Source organism: Miscanthus floridulus, chromosome 19 (genome assembly GCF_019320115.1).
Source record: "Miscanthus floridulus cultivar M001 chromosome 19, ASM1932011v1, whole genome shotgun sequence".
Classification (NCBI taxonomy): Eukaryota; Viridiplantae; Streptophyta; class Magnoliopsida; order Poales; family Poaceae; genus Miscanthus; species Miscanthus floridulus.
In genome coordinates, this window is record NC_089598.1 from 69808908 (window position 1) to 69829522 (window position 20615).

At 45.4% G+C, this 20615-nt stretch overlaps 1 non-coding gene across 1 annotated transcript; it reads right to left on the minus strand.

Moving 5' to 3' along the window:
- Nucleotides 1–408: 408 nt before the first annotated feature.
- LOC136530060 (small nucleolar RNA R71) lies at nucleotides 409–516 on the minus strand. The gene has a single exon (XR_010777567.1). It is a non-coding gene; the product is annotated as a small nucleolar RNA R71 (small nucleolar RNA).
- Between the last annotated feature and the right edge of the window lie 20099 nt (nucleotides 517–20615).

Genomic DNA, 20615 nt, shown 5'->3' on the forward strand with positions numbered 1-20615 from the left:
CCATTCCAGGAAGGAGGCTCTGTACCACTACTCAAGGAAGCTATGGCCCAAAAGACGATCTCCAATTTCTTGGCCCCATCAGGCTACTAACGTGGCCATGGGACCCCAATTCAACTTGGGAGACACCACCTTTGAGCTCAAGCCTACGCTTATCAATATGGTGCAAGCCAACCCATTTTGTGAGAAGCCCTATGAGGATGCCAATGCCCACCTTCAACACTTCATGGAGGTGTGTGGTAAGTTCAATGTCAAAGGAGTGTCGTCTGACACCATCTGCCTTCGCCTCTTCTCGTTCTCTTTGCTCTGGGAGGCAAAGCGATGGTTCTACGCCAACAAGGAGGAAGCCACCACATGGGAAAATGTGCCAACGTGTTCCTCAAGAAGTTCATCCCGATGGATAAGACCAATGCCCTTCAGTGGAAGAATCTCAAGCTTCCAACAACAATCATACGAGACGATTCCCAAAGCATGGGAACGTCTCTAGGAGTACATTCGTGCCTATCCTCATCATAGGATAGAAGATTGGCTCTTAATTGAAGGTTTCTACCATGGGCTGACCAACATGGCCCGTAGTCACCTACATGTGCTACTGGGGGAGCATTTCTCCAACTCAATGTGGGGAATGCCAAGGACCTCATTGAAAACATGGTTACCAACCAAGGATGGAATGAGGAGCACCTCTAGCCTAAAGAAAAGTGGTATGCACACCATTCATGAGGTGGACATGATCTCTAGCAAAAATGGACCTCATGATGAAGAAGATATAAGAAGGATCCAACTCTAAGAAGGATCATGAGGCCATTCAACACTACACCACCACACGAGCTATAGAAGCTGATCCATAGTGTGAGGGATGTGGCGGAGATGATCATTCGGGCAACAACTATCCTGAAACGAGGGAAGATGTGAACTTCATCATCATCAATCAACAACAATGGGTATCGATCCCAACAGCAAGGAGGATGGAATGCACGCGCCTTCTACCAAGGTAATGGAGGTAATGGTTACAATAATGATTTCAATAATAATTACAATAGCCAACCTTCCTTGAAAGATCTTGTCTTAGGGCAATCTAAAATCAATGGTAGCATAAATAAAAAGTTGCTTGCTAATGACAAGATTCTTGAAAACCTTAGTGAGAAAATGGAGGATTTTCTTTTGCCATAAAAATCAATTAAGTTTTAATAAAATGTTAGAAACACAATTAGCTCAATTAGCAGCCATTGTCCCGTCCTTTGAGTAAGGTAAGATCCCTGGGAAACCTGAGGATCTGGTTGAAACTATTAAGTTGGTCACAATGATGTTTGGTAAGCCTCCACTTCGATCCAACTACTGGCTATCTCCTTAATCCACCATTCATCACCAAGAAGGGAGATCCTGGCCACCCGACTGATCGAGTGCTCAATCAGACTACAAGTCTTCCACAATGCCTTTTGCAACCTTGGATTAGGCATCAACAGTCATGTCCAAGGTAACTTATGATAACCTGCTAGGTGGACCTTTGTCCCCTACCTTTATTCAGCTTGCAGATGGTGGACTAGACAATCCGATTCCTAGAGGGACTAGCAAGAGACATCCTGGTGAAAGTGAAGGATGACTATGTCCCCATGGACTTCATCATTTTGGATATGGGCACCAATGAGGAAGTTCCCCTCATCCTTGGAAGGCCATTCCTCCATACCCTGAATGTGGTCATTTATGTGGGATCAGGCCAAATCCACTTCCAATTCCTAGGTTGGAAGGTAAAGTGTCCATTCAACGATTATAATGCTAACACATAGGCCAAGGTGACCCTGGCCAAAAGGAGGCCTCGATCAGCACCACGCCAGAGGAATCAACCCCCAAAGGTCAAAAAGACCGAACATGTCAAGAAGGATGAACTCGCCTGAATAAAAATCACAACTAGAACCCAAATAGGTTTGGCAGGAGGAGGAGGTGCACACATCTCGGTCTCCATCTCTAGGATTGAAACAATGCACCTGAAGCATGAACATGACCGAGAAGTCTGAAAGCCCTAGTTTGGTTTTGGGTAATTGATGAAACCTAGGGACTAATCCTTGTACTAAGTGTGTAGACTTGAAAGGATGGTCCCATTCCAAGTAGTGGAGTAAGAGGATGATCATGGTGGATGGTGATGACCAAAAGATGATCAAGTGCTTCACATTTGGAAAAGAAGAAAGAAAAACAAAAACCAAGGAGATCAAGGCAAAAGGTATAAGATAGGTTTTTGTTTTGGCACTTAAGACACTATAGAGGGTGTAAGTGCATTTAGGCATCGATAGCCATACTATAAAGAGGGGAAATCTTTGGCTAAGCAGTTGTCGAGTGCCACTAGGTGACATGATTCTTGCATATGCATTTAGGAATCTATTGTGCTAACTTTGTCCCTTGTAGAATGCTTTGAAAAATGCTAACACACGTGCACACAAGTTCTACACTTTGTGGTTAGCAACTTGGATGGAAGGGCAAAATGGTTGTGGACTTAGAAAAGAAAAGGAGGAGAAGGTGCTCGACCGGACTCCTAGCGCCAGGGTGACCAGACTCACCCCGGGCGTGTACAGGTCATTTTTAGCCATGGCGTGGTTACTGGAGGACAGCGAGGAGTGACCTGACGTAGTTACCTAACACTAGCCATGCCTCCTGATCATGCTAACCAGAGGAGGAGTAGCACAGCAGTGGCTTGGCTTCGCAATCGGACGTTGAACAGAAGTTGTGACCGGACTGTGCAGGGGGCGCGTTAGGTCAAGTGCTGACATACGCTGGCATTAGCTCGTAGGTGCATAGAGAAGAGCGCTAAGTGGACTGGATGCAGGGGCACGTTAGGTCACCTTGGACCTGACGTGTTCGGTCATTGATTTCTAGCTCTGGATCGTCTCTAGAAACTGATCAAACCTGGCGTGGCGCTGCGTTAGGTGAGTTAGGAGCAGCGCATCCGGTCGTTGTTTGACTTGAGCACTAACCATTTTTTACCATTGTTAATCGACGAATGATATTTAAAAGGGTGACATGTGGAGGCGATCCTATGACTAGACGTTGAGGCTGATGCGTCCGGTCATCCCGACTGGCGCATCCCGTCGGCACGTAGAGCCCCCTCCCTTGACCCTAATGGCTCTATTCATTTGAGGGGCTCTATAAATAGTGTTTGGCCAGCTTGGGGCTCACTCTCTTGGCACTTTGACATACTTGACATCCTTGTGAACCTAAGCAAACACTTCCTACTCATCTCCATTATTGATTCATCATCGTAGTGAGAGTGGGAGTGATTTCATGTGCATTTGCTTGAGTGATTGCATCTTGTGGCACTTGGGGATTGTTGTGGCTGCGGATTTCTTGTTTCTCATGGTGGTTGCCAATCACCTAGATGGCTTGGAGCAGCGGAGGAGCTTCGACATGTGTTGGTGATTGTTCGTGGTCGGCTCTAGTGATTGTGAGGGGTCTTGCACCTTCCCCGGCGAAGAGCCGCAAGGTAGCTCTAGTAAATTTCTCGTGTCATTGAGTTACCTCACTTGTGGGTAGGTTCTTGCGGTGCCATTTGTTGGTGAGGTTTGTGCAACACCTCTTAGCCATCGAACCAGCAATTGTTGGTCGACACAACGGGGGCTAGCATGCCGGCAAGCACGTGAACCTCGAGGAGAAAAATCTTGTGTCTTTGTGTGATTGGATTTCTCCCGGTGATTGGATTGTCTACATATTGTGATTGGTTCATTCCTCAATACGGCAATATAATCACCCTACTCACTCCATTACTTTCTTGCAAACTAGTTGTAGCACTCTCTTTAGTGTAGCTAGTTTTGGGAGCTTGCTTTGTAGCTTAGTTTCATCTAGTGGAGCTCTTTAGTGTAGCCTTGTTGAGAGCTCTTAGTGAGTAGTGACTTAGCTCTTGTGTGCCTAGTGATTATAGCAACTAGAATTGTTGGGATAGGTGGCTTGCAACCCTTGTAGAGCTAGAGCAATCTTGCATTACGTCGTTCATCATACTAATCAATTGCTCTAGTGTTCTTGTAGATTTTTAAATAGGCTATTCACCCCCTCTTGCCATATTTGGACCTTTCAAAGTCCTACCCCAAGGACTCAAAACAAGGAGCCTCGCCAATAGGTAAATTAGTAATTATCCCATATTTGATTTCTTAATTTGCATTTTGCATTTTCAATTGCATTTTCATTTTGAATTTTTCATGTTTGAATTTCGACAAACCATTTTCCCTTTTTGCATTTTTGGTTTTGAGACAAAAATTTCACAAAAAATGAACTAATTTGGAGGGAAGAGGAGGGTTGACCGACCCCCTAGGATTCCTTCGGCCATCTTTGAGCAAATGGGGAGCAAGAGGTGACCCTCGAATTAACAAAAGAAAAAAGAAAGGGGTCTAGGGCCGGTTGCCTAACAACCCTATGATCACTTGGGTCATTTCATCCTCCACTCCCTTGCTCTTTGCTTGGAATCCCATGCTTTGAACATTTTGAAAACCTAGAAATGGAGGCAGGAAAGGGTCGGCCGACCACTCCATGACCCCTTTGGTCACATCTCCTTTCTCCTTTATTTCATGTCAGGAATCTAGAGCACTGATGGCACTAAGTGGCATGGCAGAATGGGGCAGAGGGAGGTCGGGCAACCTACCCATGATGCCTCCAAGCCCCCACCTTCCTTAGCTATAAGAAGCCATTGATGGGGAGCTCAATCTCCAGCTCAAATTCTTGCTCAAGCCCTTGGAATTTCCAAGATCCCCATCTCTCCCTCTCTTCCCTCAAGTTTTGTGAAGGTTTCTCTCAAGCTCATTTAATAGTTTAGCCACTTAAACAAAAACCCAAAAAGATTTGTTGTTTTTCTCTTGCATTTTTGTTGCATTCCCAGCTTGCCTTGCTCTTAAGTCACTCTCTGAAGAATGGTTTATGGAGAGTGACTACCCACAAGAACAGTTTTGTGGAGGCGACCACATCCAACAAGGACTACTAACACTTGGACGACTAACACTAATTCTAACACTAATCTTTGTTGACCTAGTTGTGTTCTTGTGTCTTCTTGTGCATGAAAGAAGAAGAACCCGTTCAAGACAACAATGAAGAAGGTGAAGGATGTTGGTGGGAGCTCATCTCGACGCTCCTACCACTCCGGTAGTGATCCTCAAGGAAGGAGAATGGGAGGTTCAGCCTATTTCTTTTGGGAGGACACACCAAGTGAGGAACACGCCCAAGAAGAGCAACATCATGGTACAATCAGTTGCACTCCGGATGAGAGCAATGGATCCTAAGAGAGTTCTCTTGTTTAACCAACAAGAGTACCAAAGATACCTCTCCATCCTGGGAGCACACATTCGTGCACACCTAGGTGTTTGACCTGAACCTCCTCATCAACATAGGTATGAATGTGGAATTTAATATTGTCTTTTCTACAATTAGTTGGCATAGCTTCTAGAATTTTGCTGATGAACTTGGAATTAGACTTCTTACCATAGAGTTCTTGTGCTCGTTACAAGTTGCTCATGATGGAGTTTATTTTCGTTTGTTCAATCAAGAGTTTAATCTTACATGGAAACAATTAAATATTGGTCTTGGTTTTGATGAAGCATGGTTGCTAGATTTAGACTCTTGCCACCCATAGATTTAAGAAAGTCGAGTTTTGGGAATCTATAACAACTTCACATAATTGTTCTAACCCAAGACTCCAAGAGATCCACAATCCTATCCTCCATTTTCTTTCCTGCTAGATGTCTATAACTCTCTTTCCTAATCATAATGTTCGTACCTTAAGAAGTGATGAGTTAAAACTATTGTTAAGTTCACCTCTCTAATCACTCATATTGCTGATACAATGAACCTGCTAGATGGTACACATCCTTTTGAATTTATCACCATAGCTAGGGGCATAATCACAGAGGAATATTTTGTTCATGCCCACATGCTAAAAAGAGGTCCAGGAGGCAGTCTCAAAATGGTTTGTCATGTCCATATAGCTGAAGTCGCTCTCCCAAATGAGAGACGCCAGCTGTATAGGACCCGCCAACTAACATTTGATTTGGACCCAGTGGTGAGATGCCAAAGTTTTGTAGGTACAAACATAGACAGGATGACCCAAAGCATGTCATGGGTTGCTCAATATGAGCAAGGTGGCACCTCATGAGGTGCTGGTAGAAACTACGATGAAGATGATGATGAGGAGGCAACCTCAAATGCCATGGACATGTCAAGTTCTAGTGGCATGCCTCCTCCATGACCACCACGTACCCAAGGGGTGCGAGCTTCCTTGTCCTCAGAAGACACGAAACATCACGACTGGTAGTAGGAGTTGGACCATCTCACCAATGAGATGGGTGAGATGCACATAAAGCAAGGGGCCACCATAAACGTGGTCCAACAAAATGCCCAACTCATCCAAGCTATCAAAGAAGAGGAGACCCGTCGATGGACGCCTGGTCAGAATTTTACCCGCCATAATATCCACCACTAGGTCAGTGAGCAGGAGATAAGCTTAGGGGAGGTTCCCTCCCCCACTAAGTAAGTATTTATTTCCTTGCATTTGCATTTAGCTAGTTTTAGTTATTTTCCTCATTGCATTGCATAAAAAATCTAAATATGGTAAGAATACCAAAAATATTTCCCTTTGCTTCATATATTCTTCATGTATGTTTATCTTCCTTGGAAATGGTGAATAGTTGCTCTGTTAATATTTCTCTTGTACCTAGTTTACAACTTAATATTTCTCTAAGTATGGATTACTTGTCTCATATGAAACCATCATGAACCTAAAACATTGTGGGATCTCTCTTTTAATATCATTTCTAGCTACCACTTTCCCTTGGGATAAAATAAATAATGATACCTTGGAATACTCCCTAGGTGAAGTGCTATAGCGATATATTCTATGTGCTGGCGGAATTATCCAATAGACATAAAATAAATAACAATACCTTGGAATACTTCTGGATCTATGAACACAATGGAGAGAGGAACAAGCAAGGGGAACTAAAATTAAAAGGACAAAACAAAAATAGTGTGCAACTCACCGGTGCCCAGATACACTACTCCCTCATGGGTGGCGAAGCTCACTAGACCATGGAGGTTGACTGCTCGTTGGCGAAGCTCGGCCCACCACTTCCAACAGCAACTCCACCCAGAACATGGCTCCACCCCTGGCATCTAGTAGGGAGGAGGTGCGGAAGGAAGGTCAACATGGTGTCTATGACCAGGACACCATATCTCAAGTAGCGATAGCCATGCCCTCCCCCATTGCGCCAAAAAAGCTCCGCACCTAACCGTAACCATAACCTAGCTATGTCTCAGTCGAGAGGAGGGGGAAGGGGAGGAGTAGGTTGAGAGCAATCTCATCACCAGTAAAAGCCGCAGCAATTGTAGCACTAGAATCACCTTAGAATTAGGAACAACAACTATGAGAGAGGAGAAATGGATGGGGAACGAAAGTTGGAAGACGGGGATAAAAACAATGGGACCCATCATGTGCCAGGCTGAGCAGTGCACTAAAGAAGTCACCCTCTGATCCTGCGTAGATAGTAGATGAATCGGTGTGTGCTGATGGACAAAAACATGGTTGGTTGAAACAAAGACAATACCAAGTATTTAAAGTAGCGGTACTTGGGGACTCACGCTAACTTTATGTTAGGTGTATTAGACATCAATGCTATCTTGCTAAAAGCCCTAGTTTGGGTTTTGGCTAATTGATGAAACCCATTTGACTAACCCTATGTCTAAGTGTGTAGATGAGATAGGTTGGTCCAAGTCCAAATAATAGAGCTAGATGGCACTCAAGTGATGGAGATGGCCAAAAGATTATGTTCAAGAGCTTCAACTTGGAAAAGAAGAAAGAGAAAAACAAAAATGGGCTCAAGACAAAGGTATAAGCAATAGGGCCACTTTGTTTTACCAATCAAGACACAATAGTGTATGATTCAGTAGGATAGATAGCCATACTATTAAGTGGGGTGATCTCATGGTTAATATGATTATCTAGTGACACTAGGTGAATTGACTCCATGCTTTTGCATTAGGACCTAGTGAGTGCTAACAACCCTTGAGAATGTTTATGAAAATTGCTAACTCACATACACAAGTATTGGAACATGGTGGAGTTAACACATTTGCACAAGGGTTGAAGTGTTGGAAGTTTTGGAAGAGCTCTACCTACATTGGATAGTGGAGGTGCTTGTATCGGACGCTAGGGCTTAGCATCCGATGGCAAACCCTAGCTTTGGCCAACAGTGCAGAGATGCATTAGACAATGATGAGAGAGGCATTGGATGCTGGGCGACAGCATCCAATGTGTTTTAGGCAGTCTCTGTCTCCAAAATAATTCTATGGATGATGATTAGGTGATGCCCGATGTGACTAAGCTACATCCAATGCACTGTTCAAGCAGAGAGGTGCTATGATTCACTTATGGCATCGAGCGATGTTCTATGTCCAATGCAACCAATCGGATGTGTCCGATGCAACCAATCGGATGTGTCCGATGTGAAATAGATGGCTTTGGGAGCTCTCTGTGTTGCATCGGACAATGTCGATTGTTGCGTCCGATGTGGCATCAGACGCTGATGCGCAGAGCGAGCCGTTGGGTGCCAACGACTACTTTCAAATGGTCAGGACATGTGTTGACTTCGGGTGGCATTAGACACTGGTTGTAGCATCCAATGAATGGACTTTATCGTCTGATGCCCCTATGGCAAGCCCTGTGAGGGGCATAACGACTCTTTGAGCCTTGGGGCTCCATAAATAGAGCTTGACTAGGTATGGCTCACTCTCTTGGTTCTCTAACTGATTGATACACCTTTTTAGCATACTCCACTCTCTCCCACTCATCTAGTTCATGTGTTGATCATCATTTGTGAGATTGGTAGTGATGCTAGTTGCATTTTGTCGGTGTTTTGAGTAAACACCAATGAGTAAATTTGTGTTATTGCGCATTTGGCTCGGATGGTGTGCTAAAAATACACAAGGTTTATACTGGTTTAGGCAGAATGTCCCTATATCCAGTTCATGGTTGCTGCTCATGTTATTTGCACTGAAAAGTTCATAGTAGGGGGTACAAACTATCGAGAGAGGGACAGGACCCAAGTCTCTAATGGAAAGGTTGAAAGGGTGCAGAGTGCTTAGTTGATGCTCTACTATGTGTTATGTGATGTGTGGTGTGCTGAATTGATCCCCTCCCTCTTAGTGGGGTGCCCTACCTTCCCTTTTATAGACCAAGGGGGACTAGGGATTATAGATGGGAGAAAGAAGAAAAACCAAGGCAAAGAAGGTCCTTCGAAGGTGTTGGGTCTTCCTTTTCCTCTGAGCCAGCCGTGCTGACACGACAGAAGGTGCTAAGGATAGCTCCATGCTAGGCGTCTATCTATTGATGATGCCACGCTCTGACTTGATCATCAAGTGGTCACGTCCAATCCTACCCCGGTGGGTGGTGTGATGGACCGGGGTGTTGATCTACCACCCCATGGGGAGCAGACGATGTAGTTACTGCACATCCATCACTAAAGAGGACGTGAATCTCCTCTTGGACCATAGTGGTTGTTGTATGGTTCCATCAGGATCTGTGCCCAAGGGCCAATGGTGGCGCCCACAACATTGTAAAACAAATGTAGATGCCTACAACACTGTTTAGGCTCTGACATGCCTAGAAGGGCACTAAAGCACCCATCTTGTCATATCCTGATGGTACTTTCCTATAGGCATGCAGGGTGTGGTCCTTGGTATTGCGGTTGACTTGAGTGTCCTACCTTATCTACGCACGTAGTTATGAAGGAGCAGCGCGTAGACGTTGGGTGAGGCGGAGTCTGCTCCTAGACATCGGGTGAGGCAGAGCCAGCCCTCAGACATCGGTAGAGGCGGAGCCAGCCTCCAGGGGTCAGGTGAGGTGGAGTCTGCTCCTAGACATTGGGCAAGGCGGAGCTAGCCCTTAGACCTCGAGCGAGGCAGAGTCTGCCCCCAGACATCGGGTGAGGTGGAGCTAGCCCCTGGACGTCAGGTGAGGTGGACTCTGCCCCTAGACGTTGGGCAAGGCAAAGCTAGCCCCTGGACATCGAGCGAGGCAGAGTCTGCCCTCAGACATTAGGCAAGGTGGAGCCAACCTTTGGGGGTTGAACGAGACAGAGTTAACCTTCGATTGTTGGACAAGAGGTGTGGTCGCGTTCTTGCCTGTGCAGAAGCATCAATGTTTGATGGTTATTAGCTCCTCCTCTTTGGGTACCCCAGTATTGGTCTCCGATAATAGCCCCTGAGCCCTCAGGTGATTCAGATAGAATCGCCTAGGGGGTAATTTGACTTGCTAGAGGGTGCGCGCGAGCGCACCCAATGGGTGTAGCCCCCGAGCCTCTGGGTGATTCAAATAGAATCACCTAGGGTGTGATTCGACCATTCGTGGGCATAGGTTTGAGGTTTGGTATCCCGTCCATGGGGATCCATCTAGGGTCAGCCCGACTAAGACTCAATCATGGGCCAAGAATCCTGTGAAGCTTGTGTGTAACATCCCGCCTCTATAAGGCCAGGCCCGCTTACATCTGGTAGCTTTTCTAGGACATAGACTACCCTCATAGACCCACACAAGTCTTTTCTACGCACTTTGTCCTCACTCATGCGCACCCGGGAAGGACTTCCCGGTTGGTCACCCATCCTGAAATTGCTCTAGACCAAGCATGCTTAACCTCAGAGTTCTTTAGAGATGGGCTTCCAGAAAAGAAGTTGCAACTTGTTGGTATGAGTATCCATTAAACCTGTTAAGCCCTAGGCCAGGATGTTACATTGTGCGCCTAAGTTTTCACCTATCGTGGGCCCATCCTTTGTCGTAAGGGTGCCTTGGGATGGTCATCAAAACCATTGATGGGCCAGCCCTCGAACTCCTAGGCCTAGCCAAGCCAAAGGAATGCTTTTTGAACTATATCTTTTTGCCGGTAAAGAGTCCTGATCTGCCTAGGGAGGCAAAACGTCCGGCGCGTCTTCGAAAAGAAAAGATAGGGATTGTGGGTGCATATCCTACGATCGTGACATGGTGATGGATCATGGCAGGCATGAAGATCTAGGCAGATGGTTGCCTTCCTCGAATCTATCACCCCTATAAAACCAAGGGGTTCACCTCCAAGGTTTCGTACTTTGCCTCCTTACCTTCGCATCTGCAACCTCCATCACCAATCACCCAATCTCCCTGCATCTATATCTCAGCCACCGTCAAGTTCGCATCCACCCACCCAAATCATTCTATGGAGCCATGGTATAGATCTGATATCACCCTCCAGCACCTAGAGGGCCTCGTTCGCCGTGGCCTTCTTTACACGCGGACTACCACCGAGGAGTGGCGGCTGCCTGGTGATGAGGATGCACCATTGTCACACGAAGGCTATGTCGAGTCCTTCGCTCGCTTCCATGAGCGGGGATTCACCACCCTAGCCCACAAGTTCCTTCGGGAGTTGCTGCATTACTACAAGGTGGAGCTACAACACCTTAATCCCAAAGGAATCTAGCACATTGTGGCGTTCATCACCCTTTGTGAGGGGTTCTTGGGGATTAGTCCCCACTTTGACCTATGGTGGTACTTCTTCGCCGTCACCCTCCTAAAGAAGTGGGAGAAGAAGCAGGAGCTAAATGTGCCAATGGGATGTGCCGGCATCTAGCTTCGCAACAACCGCATCAACAAGTATTCACCGATGTGTCTGTCGACCTCCAACAAGGGGTGGCATTCATATTGGTTCTATGTCAAGAATGACGTAGCCGCCCCCTTACCAGAGTTCACTGGATGCCTCATCGAAGAGGTCCTAGAATTGTGGAGGAGGTGGGGAGTCCTAGAGAAAGACAAGATGAAAATCTTGGACCATCTCGCTGCCGTCCAAATTCTGAAGGAGAGGGGCGTGAAGGGGTCGGGGATCATCAGTGCCTATCACACACGGAGGGTGGCACCGCTGATGAGGCGCGTGCTTCCCTTGCACATGATGGTGCCCGGGGCGTCACTCGATGGGACGGCGCTCGTCGAGGGAGCACTCTCCCCGTCCAAAGTGGCACAGCATATCAAGGAGGCGATGGAGCCTCCGCAGGACGATGCCGGCGTTATCCTTGATTTTGTATATCCAGTGCCGAGGCATCCCCCAATGCGGTTAGAGCCAAGATACATTGTTTTCATAAGTTTTCTTTCCTTGCGCCTCCTTTTTAATTGAACTCCCAACCTCTTGACACTGATATTGAGATAGAGGAACCAGTTGAAGAAGCTCGTCCTTACGGATCTTTCAGCTCCGCTGTCGAAGGATCCGGCTGTGATGGTGGCCAACCGTGCCACGGCCGAGCGACAACGGAAGGCGAAGGAGGATGAGAGGAGGAAGAAATAGCAGAAGCTACATGCATGGGAGTGCGGGGAGGAAACCAATAGTGATGATGATGATGATGATGAGGAAGAAGAAGATGAGGTAGTGGCCGACACCGAGTGGGATGACCTAGGGAGCGAGGATACGCTAATAGGTACCCACTCATCCGTGCAGGGACCCTTCCCGTTCCACACAAGGGAAGGTGCGGCCGTGAGGCCGAAGGAGGCGGGCCGGACCATCGGCCCGTCCTTAGAACAAGTAGGGGCAGGCAGATCTACTGCTGCCTAAGGTGTCAGCAGAGGGGAGCGGCCCCACCATCGTGCCTTAAGAGTCTACGGGGGCGGGTGGATCTGCTGCAACGCCCAAGGTGCTAGCAGGGGCGGGTGGATCTACCGCCGTGCCCGAGGTGCTAGCGAGGGTGGGTGGATCAGCCGCCGCGCCCGAGGTGCTAGCGAGGGTGGGCGGATCTATCGCCGTGCCTGAGGTGCTGAGGGAGGGCGATGGCTCCACTGCCGCACCCCCGAGCGCAAGGGAGGCAAGCCCCTCGGCCCGAGAGTAGGGGGCAGGCACCAAACAGCCCTGTCCTGAGGAGGTAGAGCAAGGACCTAGGGGTTCATCCACCAAACATATCCTATGCCCAACAGCACCGATGTAAGTCATTGACTTGTCCATTTTTCTCTATTTTTAGTGTGATTCATGCCTTTTGTTTCTTGCAGCGTCCTAAGATGGGGCCACTCTTTGGCGCTGGCGCCCAAGAAGAGTGTCACCATCCAGGCAAGATGTTGGCCATTGCCCAATGTCGCTCTTACTTCAGGCGAGAGTGGAGCTAGCATCCCAGCCTCATCGACCGGTTAGGCATCGCCTACGGTGACGCCCATGCCCTTGGTAGGATAAACGGTCGCCGGGTTCAGGGAACGCCCTTGGCGGTCACCGAGCAATCAGCGACGAAGGTGATTCCGCTGCCTACATTGGAGCAGATGGAGCTACCACTCATGCTTGTGGCACCATCTGTCGTGGGCGTGTCACCGCTAGTCGAGGCCCCACCGACGTAAGCGGAGGTGGCTACGACCGTGACAAGCCAGGTGCAGCCGAACGCAGCTGCGATGGTGCCTGAAGAAGCGGCGCAATCCGTGCCACCGGCGGTCTAGGTGACGGCGCCTGATGTGGGTCGGATGGAGGGAGACTGTAACACCCTAGGTGTTAGGCTTGCATAATTGCACTTGCATTGCATGAGCATAAGCATCAAGCATTCCTATATGAGCTTTCACATATGAAACATGACTTGTTATTTTATGTTTCCCCTGTGTGTATGCTTATGATCATGTGTGATTGAGTGCATGTGGTTGATGTTGGTCACTAAAATACCTTAGCTACAGTTAGGATGCCTATTGGAACAATGTTCATGTGGATCACTTCACCTAATTAAGCTCCTAAGTGATGATATGCTTAGTTTGACCTAGGATTTACTTGTGATCAATGTGTGAAATGATTGTAGAACCTTAAGAATGCTTCTAACATGTTTATAATGTCACTAGGAACTACTTTGGTATTCATGACTAAAGCTAGTTTGGTCTCTAAGTCATACCTATAGTGTAAAGTACCAATTTCATGTGGTATGATTGACTAGAGTTGAGTTGCATTTTAGAAACTTTGCATGGAAGTGCACCCTTAAGCAAAGTTGTAGTACTTGACTAGATTAACAACTTTTATTTTTTGGTCAAAGTCTAATTAGGTGCATAGCATGCTCAAAAATAGTCCACAAGTAGCAAAAGCATTACTTTTTTTGAGTTTGTAAATTTTTCTAAGTCTGGGATCGCGTTGCAGTTTCAAGTGCTGCACTTTGGGACAATATAACTCGCGAACCATTAGGATTTAGACCAAAACCCCTAAAGCAAAGTTGGTTACCTCATGTAGCTCTGAAACTTGTATTAGTGTAGTTTTCGCTAATTCGTTTTGGTTTGGGTGTTTGAGGGAGTCGAAGTTTCTGTTTCACTCATATTTTTGTGGTAGCATTAGTTCCTTCAGTGTTTGTAACGCTGAAGCTCGTCATAGCCAACCGGCCACAACACTTCGCCGCCATGTGGCCTACCATGCCCATGCTCGTTCGCCACCTCTCCTCGCTCTCCTCGTCTTGAACAGCCGAGCACCCTCCCTCCTGCTCGCTAGTGCTGACTCGCCGCAGTGCGACGTCTGGTAACTCGCTGCCCCCATGTCGCACTTGGACCTCCTTATGCCCGTGCCGTCGCTAGTAGTTGGCTGTCTGCCCATGCCGGACTCACAGTGCATCCATCCATCCAGCCATCCCACGCTGAAATTTTACCGCAACTAAAACGTTCGATGCGATGACCGAGCCCAGGAATAGCTCTCTGGTGCTTGCGTGCGCTGGGCGCAGTCGCGTCCACCATGGCTGGGCCGACTGAGCTCCCTGCTCCACGTGATTCCGCTCCTCCGATGCTCCTCAGTCCGAACCGGCCTCGCCTTCGAGTTCCTCGAGCCACCCCGTGCGCGTCGCGTCTCTTTCCCGGCTGCCTCCACCTCCGTGCGCTGCTGCAGCCGACACCCGCTCGGCCGTCATCGCTAGCACACGTGGCCAGGCCGCGTCAGGCCACCGTAGTGCGAGCCGCGGCTACCCACGAGAGAGGGTCCCTTGGTGCTCCGCCGCCACTACTCGCCGCCGGCGAGTCTCCTCCGGCCGGCGTCGTTGATTCCCCGTCCGCCTCCTCTGTTTTGCCCCGATGAAGGACTGCGCACAACAATTAGAGCAAGTCTAGGGGTCTAAGTGCGAAGCTGTGACTCGTTTGAATAGTGCTCTTGAGGACCTCTTTGCTGGATTTTAATTTATGTTTTCTACAGGGAACCCCGATGCAAGATTTATAATTCCTTTTCTCTGGTTATTACAGATTTGAATGATCAACTTTGAAAAATCGTAGTAAATTGTAGGAAAATCCAAAAATAGCAAATGAGGACTTTTTAGAATTTTTGCGAAATTCTCTATGCACTAGATCTATAGTATGGCATGATTTAGTTAAAGTTGTTTCTGTAAAAATCAATTTATGCAGTTAGGTTTGTAATACTAGTTGTGTCTTGTCTTTTTCATAACTGTAGTTCTTTTGCTCAAAGAAATGTGAAATTCTTACGGAGTGCTCATCAGGTGATTGTTGTTGTCTGGTAAAAAGTTCAGGAGTTTAGGATTTATATTTTAAGAGTTATAAAAATAACAAATGCCCTGTATTGCTTTGCCCCTACTCTGAATAGTCCTAGCAAGTTTGAATTAATTGGCTTAGTTAAGTTATGAATCATGACTTTATGATAATACATGAGTTTTAATAATTTCCTTAAGATTTTCAAAAAGCTAAATATCATGATTTTTTGTTAAGTAGATCTTGAGTTATACTTGCTTAAATCTCTGTGGCTGTTTCTGCACAAACCCAGAGAGGGTTTCCTTGTTCTTATTGTGGGGCCTTCTTAATAGTAGAATTAGCTTTAGGTGTTTACAACAAAGTTGTTTAGAATTTTCTAAGATTTCTAAAAAGTCTAGAACCACATTTATTGGACATGTATAACCCCATTTATAGCTGTTTAAAGTGGCATATCAGTTTCTATCCATGTTTTAGATAGAGATTCATTCATTGGATTAATTGACCCTGTTATATGTAGAATCATCTTAATATGATAATAAGAAAGTTCTATATAACTCACTTAACAATCTTGTGTTAAAGTTTCATGGCATTTGGCCAAATATTTTGTGAGTTATGATTGTTCTAAGTTGGTCTTCAGAAATTATAGTTCTCTGAAATTTCTGGACCAGATTTGATTAATGTGCACTGTTTGACCCTTTTAACTTGAGAATCATGCTGGGATGATTAAATATTAATTGTAGACAATTTAATAAGATTTCCATATTGTCTTGTTGCATATCTTTTGGATTAGTACAACTCTAGTTATAAGCTTGTGAAGTTGCAAGGCAGAATCTATCCAAGTCTGGACAGAGGTGCTCAATTGTCCTTGATTGACCTTGTTAATGGTGGAATCACCTTGTGATGATAATAAACATGTTTTAGATAATTTAATAAGATTTCTATAAAGCTAAGGTTCATGCTTGTTTGATGTCTGTAACTCCAGTTATGCCAATTTGAAACTACTATTACTTTTCTGTCCTAGTTAGGTGTAGATCTGAAACATTGACATGTTTGACCTAGTTAGCTTTGGAATAAGCTTTTGGTGATAATAACAATGCTGTAGGAAATTTTATTATCTTTCTAGAAAGTCTAGGATCACCTTCTTTGGATGTTTGGATCTCCAGTTATGGGTGAAACAAGTGTTATCCGTGCTGCTGTCCAAATTCTGTGTTGTGCTTTATAAGTTGATTGCTTTCACCTTGCATTGCCTCATGTGTTGCTAAGTGTAACTCATGCCTTTCATGGTGTTAAATTAAGTTACCTGAGATCTTAAATTGTGATAGATGTTTTCAATGGAATAGCTTAACTCAAGTTATCTGGTGTACCATGCTTGATATGCTCACTATCTTTCTACAATAGATTATGTGATGCATCTCGTATTGCCGTCCTTTCATTCATGCACTTGCATCTTGCATCTCATCTAGGTACATTAGATGAACCACATGAAGGACGTGATGTTGGAGCCGAACCCAAAAACAGTGTATGGTGGATCTATCCCGAAGATGGAAGGACCCCTGGAGTACATGCCTGAGTGGGAGATGATCGCTAAGCGTGTGTCATCTAGCAAACACTAACCTAGTGTGGGATTCCAGGCAAGCTCTGGAGCATTCTAAGTCTCCTATGTTTTTACAAATATCTTGAGTATCTTTTATTGTTGATGATGCATTAAGTATAGGAATTGGTTGGAACCAATTATTGCATTATATCCTTACCTTGTCCAGATAAAATCCTGTGAATCCTAATTAAGTGTAGGATCGAATGATGCTTAGCTATGCATAGACCGGTAGAAGTCGGGTGATTTCCTGTCACCTGCGAGATGTAGGATGAGCTTTGGTCACGGTTGGCTATATTTGCTATCATGGGAAAAGAACCAGGTGTTAATAATGAATGGAGACCGGATGGGATGATGGTAGTGCAGCAAGAAGGCATGGAGGTCTTGGGTGTGAATCTATCCACGTCTGTGTTGTTTAAGGACCGATACGTTGTACGTCCTCATGTCATGTTGAACGCAGCCTAACATTTAGCTGGCCGAATAACTTGTTCTGATCGTGAAGCCTAGTAGCTCAACTCAGGCCAGGAACATGAGCAGTGGCACGCATTCTGGTGGTAGTAAGGATGTGCAGAGAGCCATTGGCATAAGCCCAAGGCGGGTTAGAGTCCCGATCACCCTTGGCAGAGTGGTTCTCTAAGAATGTCGATCTGTTTGGACTCGCGACTCCTGAGTTGTGCCAAAGGTGACTTGATTGCGACCCTGACGGGGGAAGCAGGGTTTGTGTTAGGAATACCCCTCCAACTAGATAGGAATCGATTTGAATCAACGTCTCTCCCAGAGAGTGAGAACTTGACTGAGCAGCGGCAACTGTAGATTCACTAAATTTAAAGATATGGTTAAATGGATGATGATGATGATGATGATGATGATAATGATAATGAGCCATGAAATACCTGATATGGTTATTATTGTTTGCAACTTATCCAAGTGATTGATTAGTATAGGTGCTAATATAGATGGTAGGTAATGGCTAAAAGTCACTGCTAGTATAGATGAATAATGCTAATGGTTACTCAAGCTTTTATGCAAAAATGTTGTCCAGCTAGATCCACTGATAAAGCCTTGCATAATCCTTGGTGTCACTTTATTTCTAGTTTATGATGGGTAAGTCTAGCTGAGTACATTCGAGTACTCAGGGTTTATCCCACCATGTTGCAGGTGAAGTTCTCGGCCTACTAAAGATGGTGGCTAACCGCCGGTGGGCTCGGTGATTCTATATTTAGTTCTCATCTATATGCTTTTGTCTGAGGATGTCACTTATGCTAGCAATGTATTTAGAACTTATATTAAGGTAATCATTTGAAAGCTATGTTGTTTCACTAAGCGGTTTTGAAACCCAAACTTGTACTATTATTTGTGAACCCTTTTGTAATATTATTTCTACTGCAACCCTATGTTTGTGATGTGTATTTGCTTAATCACGCGATCTTGGTTGTGATGTTGATTTACCGAGGTCCTTCGTGACACTCGGCGGACTACCGGGTTTATATGAGTGAAAGTATGTGTGTGTCAACAGTGTTAGTGGGGACAACCATACTTGATCTTATATAAATTGGGCGGTTCTATTACAGTTGGCATCAGAGCAAGATTAAGCACAATACTGTCATGTACGTCATTTTAAAAACAAAGTTTTGGTTTTAAAAAGCCTATTTTAACTAAAACTTTAGCTACAGACAAAATTGTCAAAAATTAATTTGCAAAACTATGCTAGCGACATCCTCCTTTATGCCCAGTTAAGGACTATTAGGTGGTTATCTAAGTACTAACATGGGGGTTTTTACTTTCGTCGTCCATACGACGTGCTATTGTATGGATGTCCATTCGCTTGAATGGTAATGTATGGATCAATTGCCTCTACGCCTAGGTAAGTGTGAGTTGTGAGAGCATGACCGTCCAATTGTCGGTCTAGGGGAGAGTTAGCTATGGTTACTGGAATATTTACATGTTACACACATGTATATATGAAGGTACTTAATTGTGGGTATATCTGTTGGGTAGCTATGTATACCGAAGTATATATATCTGGGGATGTATATATGGAGAGTATCTTAGTTTACTGCTTTCATTGTGTGCTTATTTATCTCTTGTGGGGATGGGCTGCAATGAATTTGCCTGCAGGTACGCTAACCACGAATGCGTAGATTGAATGTAGCTGACGACTAGCTATATATCGAGAGAGTACATGTTATGCCACCGACATAGAACGTGATTGCCACCTTAGGCTGGCAATTTTGTGAGGACGAATAGGATGAGCATGCATCATGATTGTGCTTGTGCATAAATATGCTTTCCTCACTTTGTTCTAATATTAAGTAACTTGTGATCAATGTGATGTTACTATCTTCCCTATGTGAAGCTAGACAAAATGTCTTCTTCCATGCCGCTTGAATAGCTATGCTTGAAGATAGTGTGTGATTAGCTTTACCTTGTATGTTGCCAAAGGAAATAAAAGATAACAGTACCTTACCACTAGGTTCGCATTTTATGTGTAGTGGTGTTGCTATAGGTGACTGCTTGTTATGTATGAGCTTTGTGCTTCATAATAGTGCATTTAAGCTAATTGGATTGAGTGTTTTGAAATGCTCGCTTAAGAACAGGATATATGTGTGGATGCTCGTTATCTAGGTAGTGCCGTAGTTGTCACCCTTTTGTCCTCGGTAAGCATACTGAGTGTAGAAGAGCGCTATCCTAGAACAGCGTCCAAGTTTTGTTAATCTCATGGTTGTCGTTTCCAATTAAGTTCTCTCTTAGGAACCTGAGCCTGTACATGTGGTTGCTAGTCCTTGAATGTTGCGCTACGAAGACCTTTATCCATGCCTTTGCTTGACCTTAGGCCCAAGCTTAGTTTCCATGATTTCTTGCATGTTTTGTGGTTGTCCCGCTCCTGTGTGGGAGGACCCTGCTCAAAAATCCTTGTTAGATCTCATTGCTCCTTCTTTTACAGATGATCTGGTGCAATGCTAATCGCTATCTATCCTGGCTTTGGAACCTTTTCCTCACTAGATCATGTCATTGCTTTATCAACTCAATCCCTAGTCAGTGCATTGGCTCTGGCCCTCGAATCTCGTTTGTTTTGTCTCCAACTCTTTCAAGTCTCTGGATGTTTATCAGTCTTGATCTCATGTTGCTGCTCGGCAAGACCAAATCTCATGTTAATCTTTACCTGGTAATCACCATGGTGGACATAAGGCATTTATGGAAATTAAGCAAGAGTCTCCTGCTTGGTTGCCTTTGGCAATTAGGCTATGTTCTTTTGCGCTGTGTTTTGATCTTCTGATCGCCTCCTTGTTGAGTCCTAACCTTGTGACTACCTTTGTTTACTATCCCTCCTTTGCATAGTGCTTGTTCTCATGACCCAATCTATGCAAGTTGAAAATTCACTTTGGGTGTGTGATCAGTAATGGTGTTATGAGTAGCAACTATGGTGCCATGACAGAACCTAGGGCCTCCTTGTGGCCGGCTGGCACATGGTTGTGCTGCTGGGTGCGCATCGGTATCGTGGTTTCTAGTCATGATCCATTGCCGAACTACATCGATGTGTTATTTTCACGTGAGCTCTTCCTTGTTTATCTCTCCATATCTAATCGGAAGATCCTT